This window comes from Chiloscyllium plagiosum, chromosome 42 (assembly GCF_004010195.1).
Source record: "Chiloscyllium plagiosum isolate BGI_BamShark_2017 chromosome 42, ASM401019v2, whole genome shotgun sequence".
NCBI lineage: Eukaryota > Metazoa > Chordata > Chondrichthyes > Orectolobiformes > Hemiscylliidae > Chiloscyllium > Chiloscyllium plagiosum.
Genome location: NC_057751.1, coordinates 18,615,543 through 18,629,042, shown reverse-complemented (window position 1 = coordinate 18,629,042; position 13,500 = coordinate 18,615,543). Strand labels below are relative to the sequence as shown.

Below are 13,500 nucleotides of genomic sequence, written 5' to 3'. Positions count from 1 at the left end.
GAGGGAAGGTCTTACGAGGAAAGGCGGAGGGACTTGAGGCGGTTTTCGTTGGACGGAAGAAGGTTGAGAGGTGACTTAATAGATATAAGATAATCAGAGGGTTAGACAGGGTGGACAGGGAGAGCCTTTTTCCAAGAATGGTGATGGCGAGCACGAGGGGGCATAGCTTTAAATTGAGGGATGATAGACATAGGACAGATGTCAGAGGTGGTTTCTTTACTCAGAGTAGTAAGGGTATGGAATGCTTTGCCTGCAACGGTAGTAGATTCAACAACTTTAAGTACATTTAAGTCTTCATTGGACAAGCATATGGACGCACATGGAATAGTGTAGATTAGACGGGCTTCAGATTGGCATGACAGGTCGGCGCAACTCAAGAGGGCCAAAAGGCCTGTACTGCACTGTAATGTTCTAGGATCTTTGACGATTCTCCTGCACTGCTATGCAGTACATCTGACCTCAGAGAATGCACTATTCTCGGCAGCTATCGATGGCCAGGCCAGCTGTGTCTGGTATCTCAGCTGGTTACAGGTTGGTCATCATTGCTCCCATTCCTGCATCAGGACGTGCAGCTTCAATCTGCAAAGTGAGGAGCCAGCTTCACTGTAGGAGATATTTCAGCTTCCTGTGAGGACAGTGAGTGAAGTCGTTCCTAGATGCAGTATCTATAGTGCCAGCAGCTTGTAACTAGAAGGACCAAACAGCAGCAAGAATACCTCTGCTCCTGCCTCATGATTGCAAGAGCAGGAAGGCAAAGCCGTCGGTTACGAAACTGATGATGGGTGCAGCAGAAAACAACATGAGAAAATTCACTGCTAGTCATGACTGGACACTTGACATGAAACGCCCCAAAATATCACAACCTAAAATGGGGAAGAGATGCCCCACCTCTATGTTCACTCCTCAGTTTGTGGCTTGATGTCAATTTATGTTTTGAAATACTCCTTTGATTTGCCACAGGATGTGATATTCACAGGATGTGAAAATAATAGTTAATAATGGCAACTTTGGGCTTCTATTTATAATATTGCCCTGGAAGCCTTATATAAGGCTGAACTGCACAATAATTTCCCCAAGTCACTCCCTCCCCACCCCCTACACACACACCCAGATTAAATGCCTCATATCTCGGGGGGTAGGTATAGGACAGATGTTAGGGGTAGGTTCTTTACTCAGCGAGTCGTGAGTTCGTGGAATGCCCTGCCAATAGCAGTGGTGGACTCTCCCTCATTATGGGCATTTAAGCAGGCATTGGATAGGCATATGGAGGATAGTGGGCTAGTGTAGGTTAGGTGGGCTTGGATCGGCGCAACATCGAGGGCCGAAGGGCCTGTACTGTGCTGTATTCTTCTATGTTCTCTGACGTGCCAAATGCATTCCTAATGATCTGTACATTTTCAGATACAATATTCAACAGTTTAAGATTAATCAATTAGTGACTTTTCCACTTTATACTTCATTTTTATTTACCAAGAGACTTCTTTATTCAATAATTTAAAACTCTTTCCTTACAAATAATGTTATAAAATCCGACACTGATCAGGATAAAAAAAAAGTGCTTCCAAGAATTTGGTCAAACTACCTGTGTCCTTGCTAATTCCTGAAGTTGTGGTATCTTTTCCTCTGTCTGGATCTTCAGCCGTTGGGGTTTCACCCCCTATCCCAGATTCTAATTACCTGTCATAAATATAATGATGGAAAGATTAGACAGAAATAATGGACTGAATTTTCCCATTTTTAAGCCAAATGTGTTCTGAGGTTGATTCATGGCAGCTGCTCCACCATAGTCAGTGCTGACTTTTCTTACACAATCGTCCGCTGTTCAGTGTATTAATGCTGCCACCAGCCTCTTCCCACACAGTTCATGCTACCAACTGGAAAGAGTGGCACAGGTTCTCACCACAGCTGGGACATTGTGATGCTCATGCCGCTGATACCAGATCCACAAAAATTCAGATGCTCTCAGAACTGGCCGCTATACTGTGGTCATAGAGTCATCAAGGTGTTTAACACCAAAACAGACCCTTCGGTCAAACTCATCCATACCAAACCAGATATCCTAACCTAGTCCCACTTGCCAGCACTTGGCCCCATCCCTCCCTATTCATATACCCATTCAGATGTTACAACTGCACCAGCCTCCACCACTTCCTCTAGCAGCTCATTCCATACATGTACCACCCTCTGCATTGAAACTTTGCCCCTTACGCCTCTTTTATAATCTTTCCCCTCTTACCCTAAACCTATGCCCTCTGGTTCTGAACTCCACCAGCCCAGAGAAAAGACCTTGTCTATTTATCCTATCCATGCCCTTCATGATTTTACAAAACTCTGTAAGGTCACCCCTCAGCTTCTGATGCTGCAGGGAAAACAGCCCTAGCCTATTCTGCCTCTCCCTATAACTCAAATCCTCCAACCCTGGCAACATCCTTGTAAACCCTTTCAAGGTTCACAACATCCTTCAGATAGGAAATAGACAAGAATTGCATGCAATATTCCAACAGTAGCCTAACCAATGTCCTGTAAAACTGCAACATGACCTCCAAATCTTATACTCAATGCTCTGACCAACAAAAGGAAAGCATACCAAAGACTTTCTTCACTATCCTATCCGTGACTCTACTGCACTCCAATGTCTCTTTGTTCAGCAACACTCTAGGACCTTTCCATTAAATGTTTAATTCCTCCTAAGATTTGCTTTCACAAAATACAGCACCTTGCATTTATTTAAATTCAACTCTACCTGTCACTCCTCAGCCCACTGGCCCACCTGATCAAGATCCCATTGCAATCTAATGTAACCTTCTTTGCTGTCCACTACACCTCCAATTTTGGTGCCATCTGCAAACTTACTAACTATACCCATGTTCACATCCAAATCATTTATACAAATGTCAAAGTAGCGGACCCAGCACCAATCCTTGTGGCACTCCACTGGTCACAGGCCTCCAGTCTGAAAAACAACCCTCCACCCACCGCCCTCTGTCTTCTACCTTCAAGCAGTTCTGTATCCAAATGGCTAGTTCTCCCTGTATTCCGTGAGATCTAACCTTGCTAACCAGTCTCCCATGGGGAACCTTGTCGAACATCTTATTGAAGTCCACACAGATCATGTTCACTGCTCTGCCCTAATCAATCCTCTATGTTACTTCTTCAAAAAACTCAAACAAGTTCGTGAGACAATTTCCCATACACAAAGCCACGTTGACTATCCCTAATCAGTCCTTGCCTATCCAAATAGATGTAAGTCCTGTCCCTCAGGATTCCCTCCAACAACTTGCCCACCACACGTCAGGCTCACCTGTCTGGAATTCCTTGACTTTTCCTTACCACCTTTCTTCAATAGTGGTACTGCATTAGCCAACCTCCAGTCTTCCCGCACCTCACCTGTGACTATCAATGATACAAATATTTCAGCAAGGGGCCCAGCAAACAGTTCCTTCTCTTCCCATAGAGTCCTAAGGTACAACTGATCAGGCCCTGGGAATTTATCCACTTTTATGCATTTCAAGACATTCAGTACATCCTCCTCTGTAATATGGACATTGTTCAAGGTGTCATCATCTATTTCCCTACACTGTCTTCCTTGTCCTTCTCTGCAGGAAACAATGATGCAAAATACTCGTTCAGCATCTCCCTCATCTACACACAAAGGCCACCTTGCTGGTCTCGGAGGGGCCCTATTCTCTCCCTAGTTAGCCTTTTGTCCTTAATGTATTTGTAAAAAACCTTGGGATTCTCCTTAACTATTTCCCAAAGCTATCTCATGCCACCGTTTTGCCCTCCCGATTTCCCTCAAGTATACTCTCATTGAGCAGCTCTAGCAAATCTCCTTGCCAGTATATTAGTCCCCTTCCAATTCAGGTGCAATCCATCATTCTTGTACAGGTCACTTCTACCCGAGAAGAGATTCCAATGATCCAAAAAAAAAAAAGGAATCCTTCTCCCATACAGCAGCTCCGCAGACATGCATTCATTTGCTCTATCCTCCTATTCCTACCGTTGTTAGCTTGTAGCACTGGGAATAATCCAGATATTACCCTTGAGAAACTTCCTTTTTAAATTCCTGCTTAACTTTCTATATTCTCTGTTCAGAATCTCATCTTTTTTCCTTCCAATGTCATTGTACACATTGGAAGCAATGACCTTCTGCTGGTCCCTCTCCCCTTTCAGTACATTCTGCACCATCTCGGGGGCATCTTTGATCCTGGCAGCAGGGAGGAAACACACCACTCTGATTTTTCGCTGCTGGCCGCAGAAACATATGTCGGTGCCTTTGTCGAGAGAGTTTCCTATCACAATCAATCGCTTCAAACCAGACATACTCCTCATTGCATTAGAGCCTGTCTTAACACCAGAAACTTGGTTGTTCATGCTACATTCTTGAGAACCAATCACCCCTACGTTTTCTAAACTGCATACTTGTTTGAAATGGGGATGGCCACATTACCTGCCGAGCTCTCTAACCTTTCCTGGAGTTAACCCATTTATGTGACTGGATCATGGCTTTTCTCCCTTCCTGTAACTGCCATCCATCACAGTCCCTTGCTCTTGTAAAGTCCTCATTGCCTCCAAGTGTCACTCCAACCGATCTATTAGGATTTGCAACCAATGGCATTTATCGCAGATATAATCTTCAGTAACATGTAAACTCTCCCCAAACTCGCACATTTAATAGGAAGAGCATACCATTCTACTAAAGGCTAGTTTTACTTCTACCAATCTACAGACCCAGAAAAGAGCACCATCTTATTCCTCTACAAAACACTGGTCTAGGCTAACTTAACACTAAACTTAGAAATACAAGCAATAAAGAGACATATCTTAATAAAACATATAATCAAGAACGAACCCACTCTACTCACTATTGTAGATATACAGCAAGGCTACACTTAAAATTATTAACTTAGCTCTTTCTGTGCTGTGACCACACCCAAACAGATTCCTAAGATCAGTTATGAATTTTGCTTTTACTTAAATTTTTCCCAGATGCACTCCCATGGCCAGCGATACATGAATTCAAAACAGCAAAGGCAGTAACTGTGCAGGTTCACTGCTGTGTCAGTTAGCAATGTCAGTTTCTTTATCTTGCGCTGATTACGTGGTGCCTGTTGTCTGACACTCATCCTTTTAAAAATGCCACTGTTTCAACTTTTATCACTCCAAAAGTTCCAAAACAATCTAACAGCTTATAAACCCTTTCCCACTAGAACCCAGTGAAAGACACAAAGGGGAGCTCGCACCCAGTCTCTCCGACAGTGACCCTGAGGTTTGGGTGTTCAAGATCAAAGCAGTGCAGTTTACCGCTGACTGCCAAGAGTACTTGACATGCTCAGCCATCCTGGGCTGGGACTTAAGGACTCAAGGCATGCTATGCAGACACGAAAGAGAGACACATTGCATTGTGGAAAAGAAGTTAATTACCTTCTGTGTTCTGCAAGGGTAGATTCTACTACTTTCACTTACACAGGATTAGCACCCACTAACTCTGGCACTGCTCATGTACTGTAACACTCACTATTGCATCCAACACGTCCATTTAACAGCTCTCACGCACCCAATCCTCCAAATCATTAAACCTTCATGCAACAACTTCTTCTGTTTTTGTTTCCACTACCTCCACTCCTTTCCTGTTCCCTCATGCTTAGTCCCTACTTTGGTCCCACTGCAGGGAAGTCTCGCAGAACAAAGCCGAGACTGTCAGCAAGCTCGCAGAGGATAGCCCCCTTACACTCCAACAGAAGACTGCTGGAGTTGCTGGAGCAGGGCAACTGCTCAGGTGAGGGAAAGGAGGCTTGCGTCAGCAACCAGAGTAGTAGGTGAGCATTGGTGCGCTCTATGCTCAGCAGCAGATTTAGTACAAGTGTGAGGTGGTAGTGAGAAGATTGTGTCACGCACCCTTGTGCAGAGCAGAGGATCATCGATGATTATTTGCAACAGAGTGTTACAAGGGGACATAAATTTAAGGTGAAGGGTGGAAGGTATAGGGGAGATGTCAGGGGTGGGTTCTTTACCCAGAGAGAGTGGTGGGGGCATGGAATGCACTGCCTGTGGGAATGGCAGAGTCACATTGGTGACCTTTAAGCGGCAATTGGATAGGTACATGGATGGGTGCTTAAGCTAGGACAAATGTTCGGCACAACATCGTGGGCCGAAGGGCCTGTTCTGTGCTGTATTGCTCTATGATTCTCCTGCACTGCTATGGAGTGCATCTGACCTCAGAGAATGCTCTATTCTCAGCAGCTATCAATGGCCAGGCCAGTTGCGTCTGGTGTCTCAGCTTCTTCTGGTATGTGTACTGGTTAGAGGTTGGCCATCATTGCTCCCACTCCAGCCTTAGGACATGCAGCTTCGATCTGGAAAGTGAGGAGCCAGCTTCACTGTAGGAGATATTTCAGCTTCCTGTGAGGACAGTGAGTGAAGTCGTTCCTAGATGCAGTATGTATAGTGCCTGCAGCTTGTTACCAGAAGGACCAAACAGCAGCAAGAATATCACTTCTCCTGACTCATGATTGCATGAGTAGGAAGACACAGAAGTCGGTTACATTACTGATGGGTGGAACAGATAACAATGGAGAAAATTCACTGCTATTCATGACTGGACACTTGGCATGAAATGCCCCAACATGTCACAAGTTAAAAAGGGGAACATGTTCCTACCTCCATGTTCATTCCTCTGTTTATGGTTTGATGTCAATTTATGCATTGAAACGCTCGTGTAAATTGCCACAGGATGTGATATTCCTATGATAATAGCAAGACGGGCAGCGTTGCGGTTCCTATTACACATGTGCGCTGGACCCCTTATGTAGGAGAGACACACACACACGATTAAATGTTTCATGCCTCATGTTTCGTGCCAATATATTCTGAATGATTTGTACATTGTCAGATACAACATTCAACGGTCATTTTGATTTGTCAATGAATGACTTTTCCACTTTGTACTTTACTTTTATTTACCAAGAGACTTCCTTTCTCATTAATTAACACCTCATTCCTTGCAAATATTGTTACAAAATCTGACACTGATCAGGGAAAAAATATGCTTCCAAGAATTTTGGAAAACTACCTTGCCCTTGCTCATTCCTGAAGTTGTAGTATCTTCCCCCCGTTTGAGTCTTCAGTCATTGTCATGTCATAGAATCCCAGATTCAGATTATCTGTAATAAATACAACAATGGAAAAATTAGACAGAAATAATGGACTGAATTTTCCCATCTTTTGGCAAAGTGCTTTCTGGGGTATACTCATGGCAGCTGCTGCACCATGGTCAATGTTGACCTTTCTCACACAATCGTCTGCTGTTCAGCTCATATTAGCTGCCACCGGCCTCTTCCCACACAGTTCACGCTACTGATGGGAAACAGAGGTGCAGGTTCTCGCCACAGCCAGGACATTGTGATGCTCACACTGCAGATACTATACACACACTTTAGATCCACAACACTTCAAATGCTCTTAGTCAGGAATTGTGTGTTACCCTGTGGCCCTGCACCACTAGAACCCAGTAAATGGCACAGACACAGGAACCCAAACCCAAACTCTACAAAACTGATGGAATGGACTAGAATTTCACATGCTTCATGCTGAATGTCACCTGTATTTTCTATTTTTATTTATCCCATTTACTCATCCCATTTATAGGAAATAGTCTTGAACCAATAAGTCATTACTAAATCCATTATGCACTCAGTTTTAGTGTATTTTTTTATTAAAAAAAGTTTTTTTTAGAACTTCTGTATGCATTATGAAACATGTTACAGTCCTCTAGAGATCATTTTAATTCCCCTCAGTGGCAATTATTCCAAGGGGTAAGAATTTATTTCACTGAATCATCACTGTGCAGTCCTCAGTCCTATACAGATACATTCTGGTTATTTCTAACCTAACAGAAACATAGAATATCGGCATAGGAACAGGAAGAGGTCAGTCGTTCAAGATGGTTGCGGCTGAGCATCCAACTCTGTTCCCTCTTTCTCCCCATACCCTTTCATCCCTTTAGCCCAAGAACTCAACTCCTTCTTGACAACATTCAATGTATTGGCTTCAACAACTTTGTCAGAATTCCACAGCGTCACTTCTGAGCAAGGAAATGCTCCTCATCCCAGTCCTAAATGGCCTGCACTGTAACCTTGGACTTGGACTCCTGGAATAGGATTGCCTAGTCAATGGGAACACCCTTCCTGTGCATACTGTTTCATCCTGTTAGGATTTTATGGCTTTCCATGAGATCCACACTAATGTGTCATAACTCCACTGAACAGATTTTCACCTGAGCCGGTCTTCCTCCATAGGCCAGCACCCCACAGACTATAAATAGGAACAGGAGTAGACCATTTGGCTCAGAGGTTGCTATGCCATTCAATAGGATCATGGCTGATTTGACATTCCGCACATGCAGTTTCCTGCCTTCACTACCACAACTCAATTCCCCAGCTGATTTAGAATTTATCGTGGCCCTAAATATGAACAAGAAGAGGTCATTCGTTCAAGAGGATTGTGGCCGAGCATCCAATTCAATACTCTGTTCCTTCTTTCTCCCCATATCCTTTGCGTCAGCACGGTGGCTCAGTGGTTAGCACTGCTGCCTCAGCACCAGGGACCCAGGTTCGATTCTAGCTCGGGTGACTGTGTGTGGAGTTTGCACATTCTCCCAGTCTCTGCGTGGGTTTCCTCCGGGTGCTCTGGTTTCCTCACAGTCCAAAAGATGTGCAGGTTAGGTGGATTGGTCATGCTAAATTGCCTGTAGTGTGAAGTGCATCATTCAGAGGGAAATGGGTCTGGTTGGGTTATTCTTCGAAGGGTCGGTGTGAGCTTGTTGGACCCAAGGGCCTGTTTCCACACTGTAGGGAATCTAATCTAATCTACACAAGGACTCTGCTGCCACAGCTCTCTGTGCCAAAGAGTTCTGAAGCCTTGCAACACTCCAAGGGAATAAATTCCTCCTCATTTCTGTGAGAAACTGGAGCTTTTTTATTCTGAGACTATGCATTTTGTGCACAAGTCGCCTCAAGTCCTTTGGTGTTGCAGCTTTCTGCAGTTTCTCCCCATTTAAATTTTTTGGTTTCAGTTCTTTTATTCCCCTTTCCAAAATGTTCAGATTCACATTTTTCAACATTATACTTTCATTTGCCAATTTTGGCCGCTGATTGAACCTATCGCTATCTCATTACATGCTGCCAGATGTGCTGCAGAATAATCAGAGTGAATGCTTTGGGTCCAATGGTCCAGTGGACCACTGAAGGGTCACGGAACCAGAAACATTGACTCAGGTGAGATTTTCCAACGGTTATGATATTAACTTCATGGTTTTGGCCAATACTGTACAAGAGAAACAAAAAAGGTGGGAGAAAAACTGCAGGTCTGACAGTAGGGAAACATAGAACATAGGTGCAGGACTAGACCATTCGGCTCTTCGAGCCTGCACCACCATTCAATATGATCATTGCTGATCAAACAATTTCAGTTTCCCACTCCTACTCTCTACATACCACTTCAGCCCTTTAACCACAAAGGCCACATTCAGATCCCTTTTGAATTTATCTAATGAACTGGGCCCAACAGTGTTCTGTGGGAGAGAATTTCACAAGTTCACAACGCTGATTGAAGTAATTTTTTTCTTGTCTCAGTCCTGAATGGCTTACCCTTATTCATAGATCTGGAATTTCTCAAAATGGGAACATTTTTGGCTTTCATCAACAGGGGTATCAAGTTTAAGAGCCATGAGGTTTTGCTGCAGCTCTACAAGTCCCGGTGAGGCCACACTTGGAATATTGTGTCCAGTTCTGATCGCCCTATTTTAGGAAAGATACAGAGGATGTGGAGAGGGTGCAAAGAAGGTTTACCAGGATGCTGCCTGGACTGGAGGGCTGGCCTTATGAAGAAAGGTTGAATAAGCTCAGACTTTTCTTTCTGGAGAGGAGGAGGAAGAGAGGAAACCTGATCAAGGTGTACAAAATAATGAGAGGAATAGATCGAGTCAATAGGCAGAGACTTTTCACCAGGGCAGGATTGACTGGTACGAGAAGTCATAGTTTGAATATATTAGGAGGAAGGTAGGTTCTTTACGCAGAGAGTTGCGAATGCATGGAATGCGTTGCCAGCTGAAGTGATGGAAACAAAGTCATTGGCGACATTTAAGCCACTGCTGGACATGCACATGGACAGCAATGAGTCGAGGGCTGCATAGGTTAAGTTACTATATTTTACATTAGGATAAAGTCTCGGCACAACATCGTGGGCCTAAGGGCCTGTTCTGTGCTGTACGTTATGTTCTACATCCAGCCTGTCTAGGTCCATCAGAATTATATATGTTTCTATCAGATAGACCTCATTCTTACAAATTCCAGTGAGGACAGGCCCAATTGATCCAGTCTTGGTTCATCTGTCAGTCCTGTCATCCTGGAACTAAGTCTGGTGAATGTTCACTTGCTCCCTCAACAGCAAGAATGTTTTCCTCAAATTAGGAGACCAGAACTGCACACAATACTCAAGGTATGGCCTCACCAAAGCCCTGTATAACTTCAGTAAAACATCCCTACTCCTATACTCAGACCCTCTTGCTAGGAGGGCCAGCATGTTGTTACCTTTCCTCACTGTCTGCTTCACCCACATGCTAACCTTCAGCGACTATTTCACCATGACACCCAGGTCTGGTTGCACCTCACCTTTTCCTAAACTGCCACCATTCAACTAGTAAATCAGCCTTCCTCTCCATGCAACCAAAGTGCATAACCTCACATTTATCCACATTATACTACATCTGCCAAGTATTTGCCCGCTTGAACAGCCTGCAGCCTCTTGCCATCCTCCTCACCGGAGGCCCTGCCACCCACCTTAGTATCATTGGCAAATTTGGAAAGACTGCATTCAATTCCTTCGTCCAAATTGCTAACGCATAGTGAACAGCTGGGATCCAAGCACTGAACTCTGCCAACTAGTTCTCGATCAGAAACAAAAAAAAACTGCAGATGCTGCATTCCAAATAGAAAGGCAGGAGGCTGGAAGAACACAAAGCCAGGCAGCATCAGGAAGTGGAGGAGATGTCTATGTTTCAGGTGTGCCAACTAGTTCTCGATCAGAAACAAAAAAAAACTGCAGATGCTGCATTCCAAATAGAAAGGCAGGAGGCTGGAAGAACACAGCCAGGCCGGATCAGGAGGTGGAGGAGATGTCTATGTTTCAGGTGTAACCTCTCTTCAGGACTGGGGGTGGGTGTGGGGGCAGCTGCAGATAAAGAGGGTGGCAGGGTCAGGGAGGTGGTGGAGATAGGTGAAGACAGTTCTCTATCAACATCAATACAATCCCTCAGACACCATGAGGGTTTCAATTTTGTTTACTAACCTTGCGTGGAAGCTTGTTGAAAGCCTTTTCAAAGCCCAGATACTACATCATCCACTGATTCACCCTTGTCTAGAGATTCACTCCACTGGTCACATCCTCAGAAGATTTGTCAAGCACGATTCCCTTTTCATGAATCCTTGCTGACTTAGACCGAACCTGTCACTGCTTTCTCAATGCTCAGTTATTACATCCTTAAATAACTGACTTGAGCATCATCCCCACCACCGATGTCAGGCTAACCGGTCTGTAATTCCTCACTTCCCTCTCCCTCCTTTTTCACAAAAGTGGGGTTACATTAGCCACTCTTCAGTCCATTGAAACTCTTCCAGAGTCTATAGAATGCTGTAAAATGATCACCAATGCATTCACTATTTCTGGGGCCACTGGCTTAAGTACTCAGGGATACATAGCATCAGGCCTTAGGACAAAATGGATTTTAATTCCACCAATTTTCCCCAATACCTCACTGATAAGGATTTCCTTCAGTTCCTCCCTCATGCTTGACACACTGTCCCCTGGCATTTCAGGAAGGTTATTTGTGTTCTCCTTGGTGAAAGCAGATCCAAAGTATTTGTTCAACTGGCCAGCCGTCTCTTAGTTGTCCATCATGAATTTCCATGATTCTAACTTTAAGAGCTTGTTCTCACCAGTCGTCTTGTCTTCACAAATCAGTACAAGCTTATGCATTTAAACATTTTCTGCAAACTTACTTTGTATTTTCTTTTCCCCTTCTTAAACCCCTTGTTGAATTTTAAATTTGTCCTAGTCGTCAGGTTTGCTTTTTCAGGCCAATTTAGATGAATTCTCTTTGGCTTTAACACTATCACTGATTTTCGCTTATCAGACATGGTTGAGCCACCTTCCCTGTTTTGCTCTTACACCAGACACGATGTACAATTGCTGAAGTTCATCTACACGTTCCTTAAATGTCTGCCATTTCCTATTCATCATCAACCCGTGAAGGTATCCTTGGTTTGTTTATCCTAGCCAATGCATGTCTCGTGCCAAAGTTAGCTTTAATTTCAGGATCCTCATCTCAAATTTAACTGCGTCACTCTTCATCTGAATAAAGAATTCTATCATACTGTGGTCACTCTTCCCCAAGGATTTCACACCCATAAGGTTGTTAATTCTCTCATTTCACAATACCCCATCTACGATGGCCTAGTCTCTAGTTGGATCCTTAACATACTGGTTGAGGAAACAATCCCTCATATGTTCCAAGAAATCCTCTTCCATCGCATTGCAACTAGTTTTGTTAGTCCAATCAACATGCAGATTAAAGTCACCTAATACCTGCTGTAGCCTTGCTGCACGCATCTCTAATTTCCTGTCTGATGCCTTCTCTACAGCACCATTCTGCAATTTTTCACCATTTAAATAGCCCACTTTGCTGTTATTCCCACCAATATGGATTTACCAACATTGTACTCCATCTGCCAGATCCTTGCCCACTTACCTATTGGATTCCGTCTTCACACTTTGCTCTATCATGCATCTTAGTGTCACCTGCAAACTTTGAGACCTACACTTTGCCCCCAACTCCAAATCGTTTCAATTTTTCTTTACTAAGTGATTTCACTTTTCATTACATTAGAATTCCTCTTCATGCTAATAATGTGACAAAATCAGACACTTATTCGGGGGGGGTGGGAGCATACTTTCTCATTCCTGAAGCTGTTTATCTTCTTTGCTGCTTGAATCGTCTGCCATTCGGTTGTCACACATTCCCAGATTCTGATCATCTGTAAATCAATATTAATACGAGGATTAGATCAAAATGATAACCTAAATTTTCCCATTTTTTGGCAAAGTGCATCGTCATGGAGATTCATAGCAGTTGATCTGCCATCGCCCACACATCCCCCCTCACCTCCCTCCAAGGCCCCAAAGGAAACTTCCATATCCGCCACAGATTCACCTGCACCTCCACAAACATCATCTATTGCATCCTCTGCATCCGATGTGTGTGCACTCTATATTGGGGAGACAGGCCGCCTACTTGCGGAGCGTTTCAGAGAACACCTCTGGGACACCCGGACCAACCAACCCAACCACCCTGTGGCTCAACATTTCAATTCCCCCTCCCACTCCACCAAGGACATGCAGGTCCTTGGACTCCTCCATCGCCAGACCATAGCAACACGACGGTTA

General features: G+C 44.1%; 1 protein-coding gene across 7 annotated transcripts in view; it reads right to left on the bottom strand.

The window, feature by feature from the left end:
* Positions 1 to 13,500, bottom strand: part of LOC122543205 (NACHT, LRR and PYD domains-containing protein 3-like) — a 60,240-nt gene that overhangs the window by 39,139 nt on the left and 7,601 nt on the right. For 2 of the 7 annotated variants that reach the window (XM_043681653.1, XM_043681652.1), the window contains 3 exons: positions 13,008 to 13,091; positions 7,073 to 7,163; positions 1,583 to 1,677 (listed from right to left, as the gene is read on the bottom strand). The gene's annotated coding sequence lies outside the window, so the exon portion shown is untranslated. Of the gene's footprint in view, positions 1 to 1,582; positions 1,678 to 6,660; positions 6,800 to 7,072; positions 7,164 to 13,007; positions 13,092 to 13,500 lie in introns of those variants that run through there. The other 5 variants (XM_043681655.1, XM_043681654.1, XM_043681656.1 and 2 more) reach the window with 5 other exon arrangements.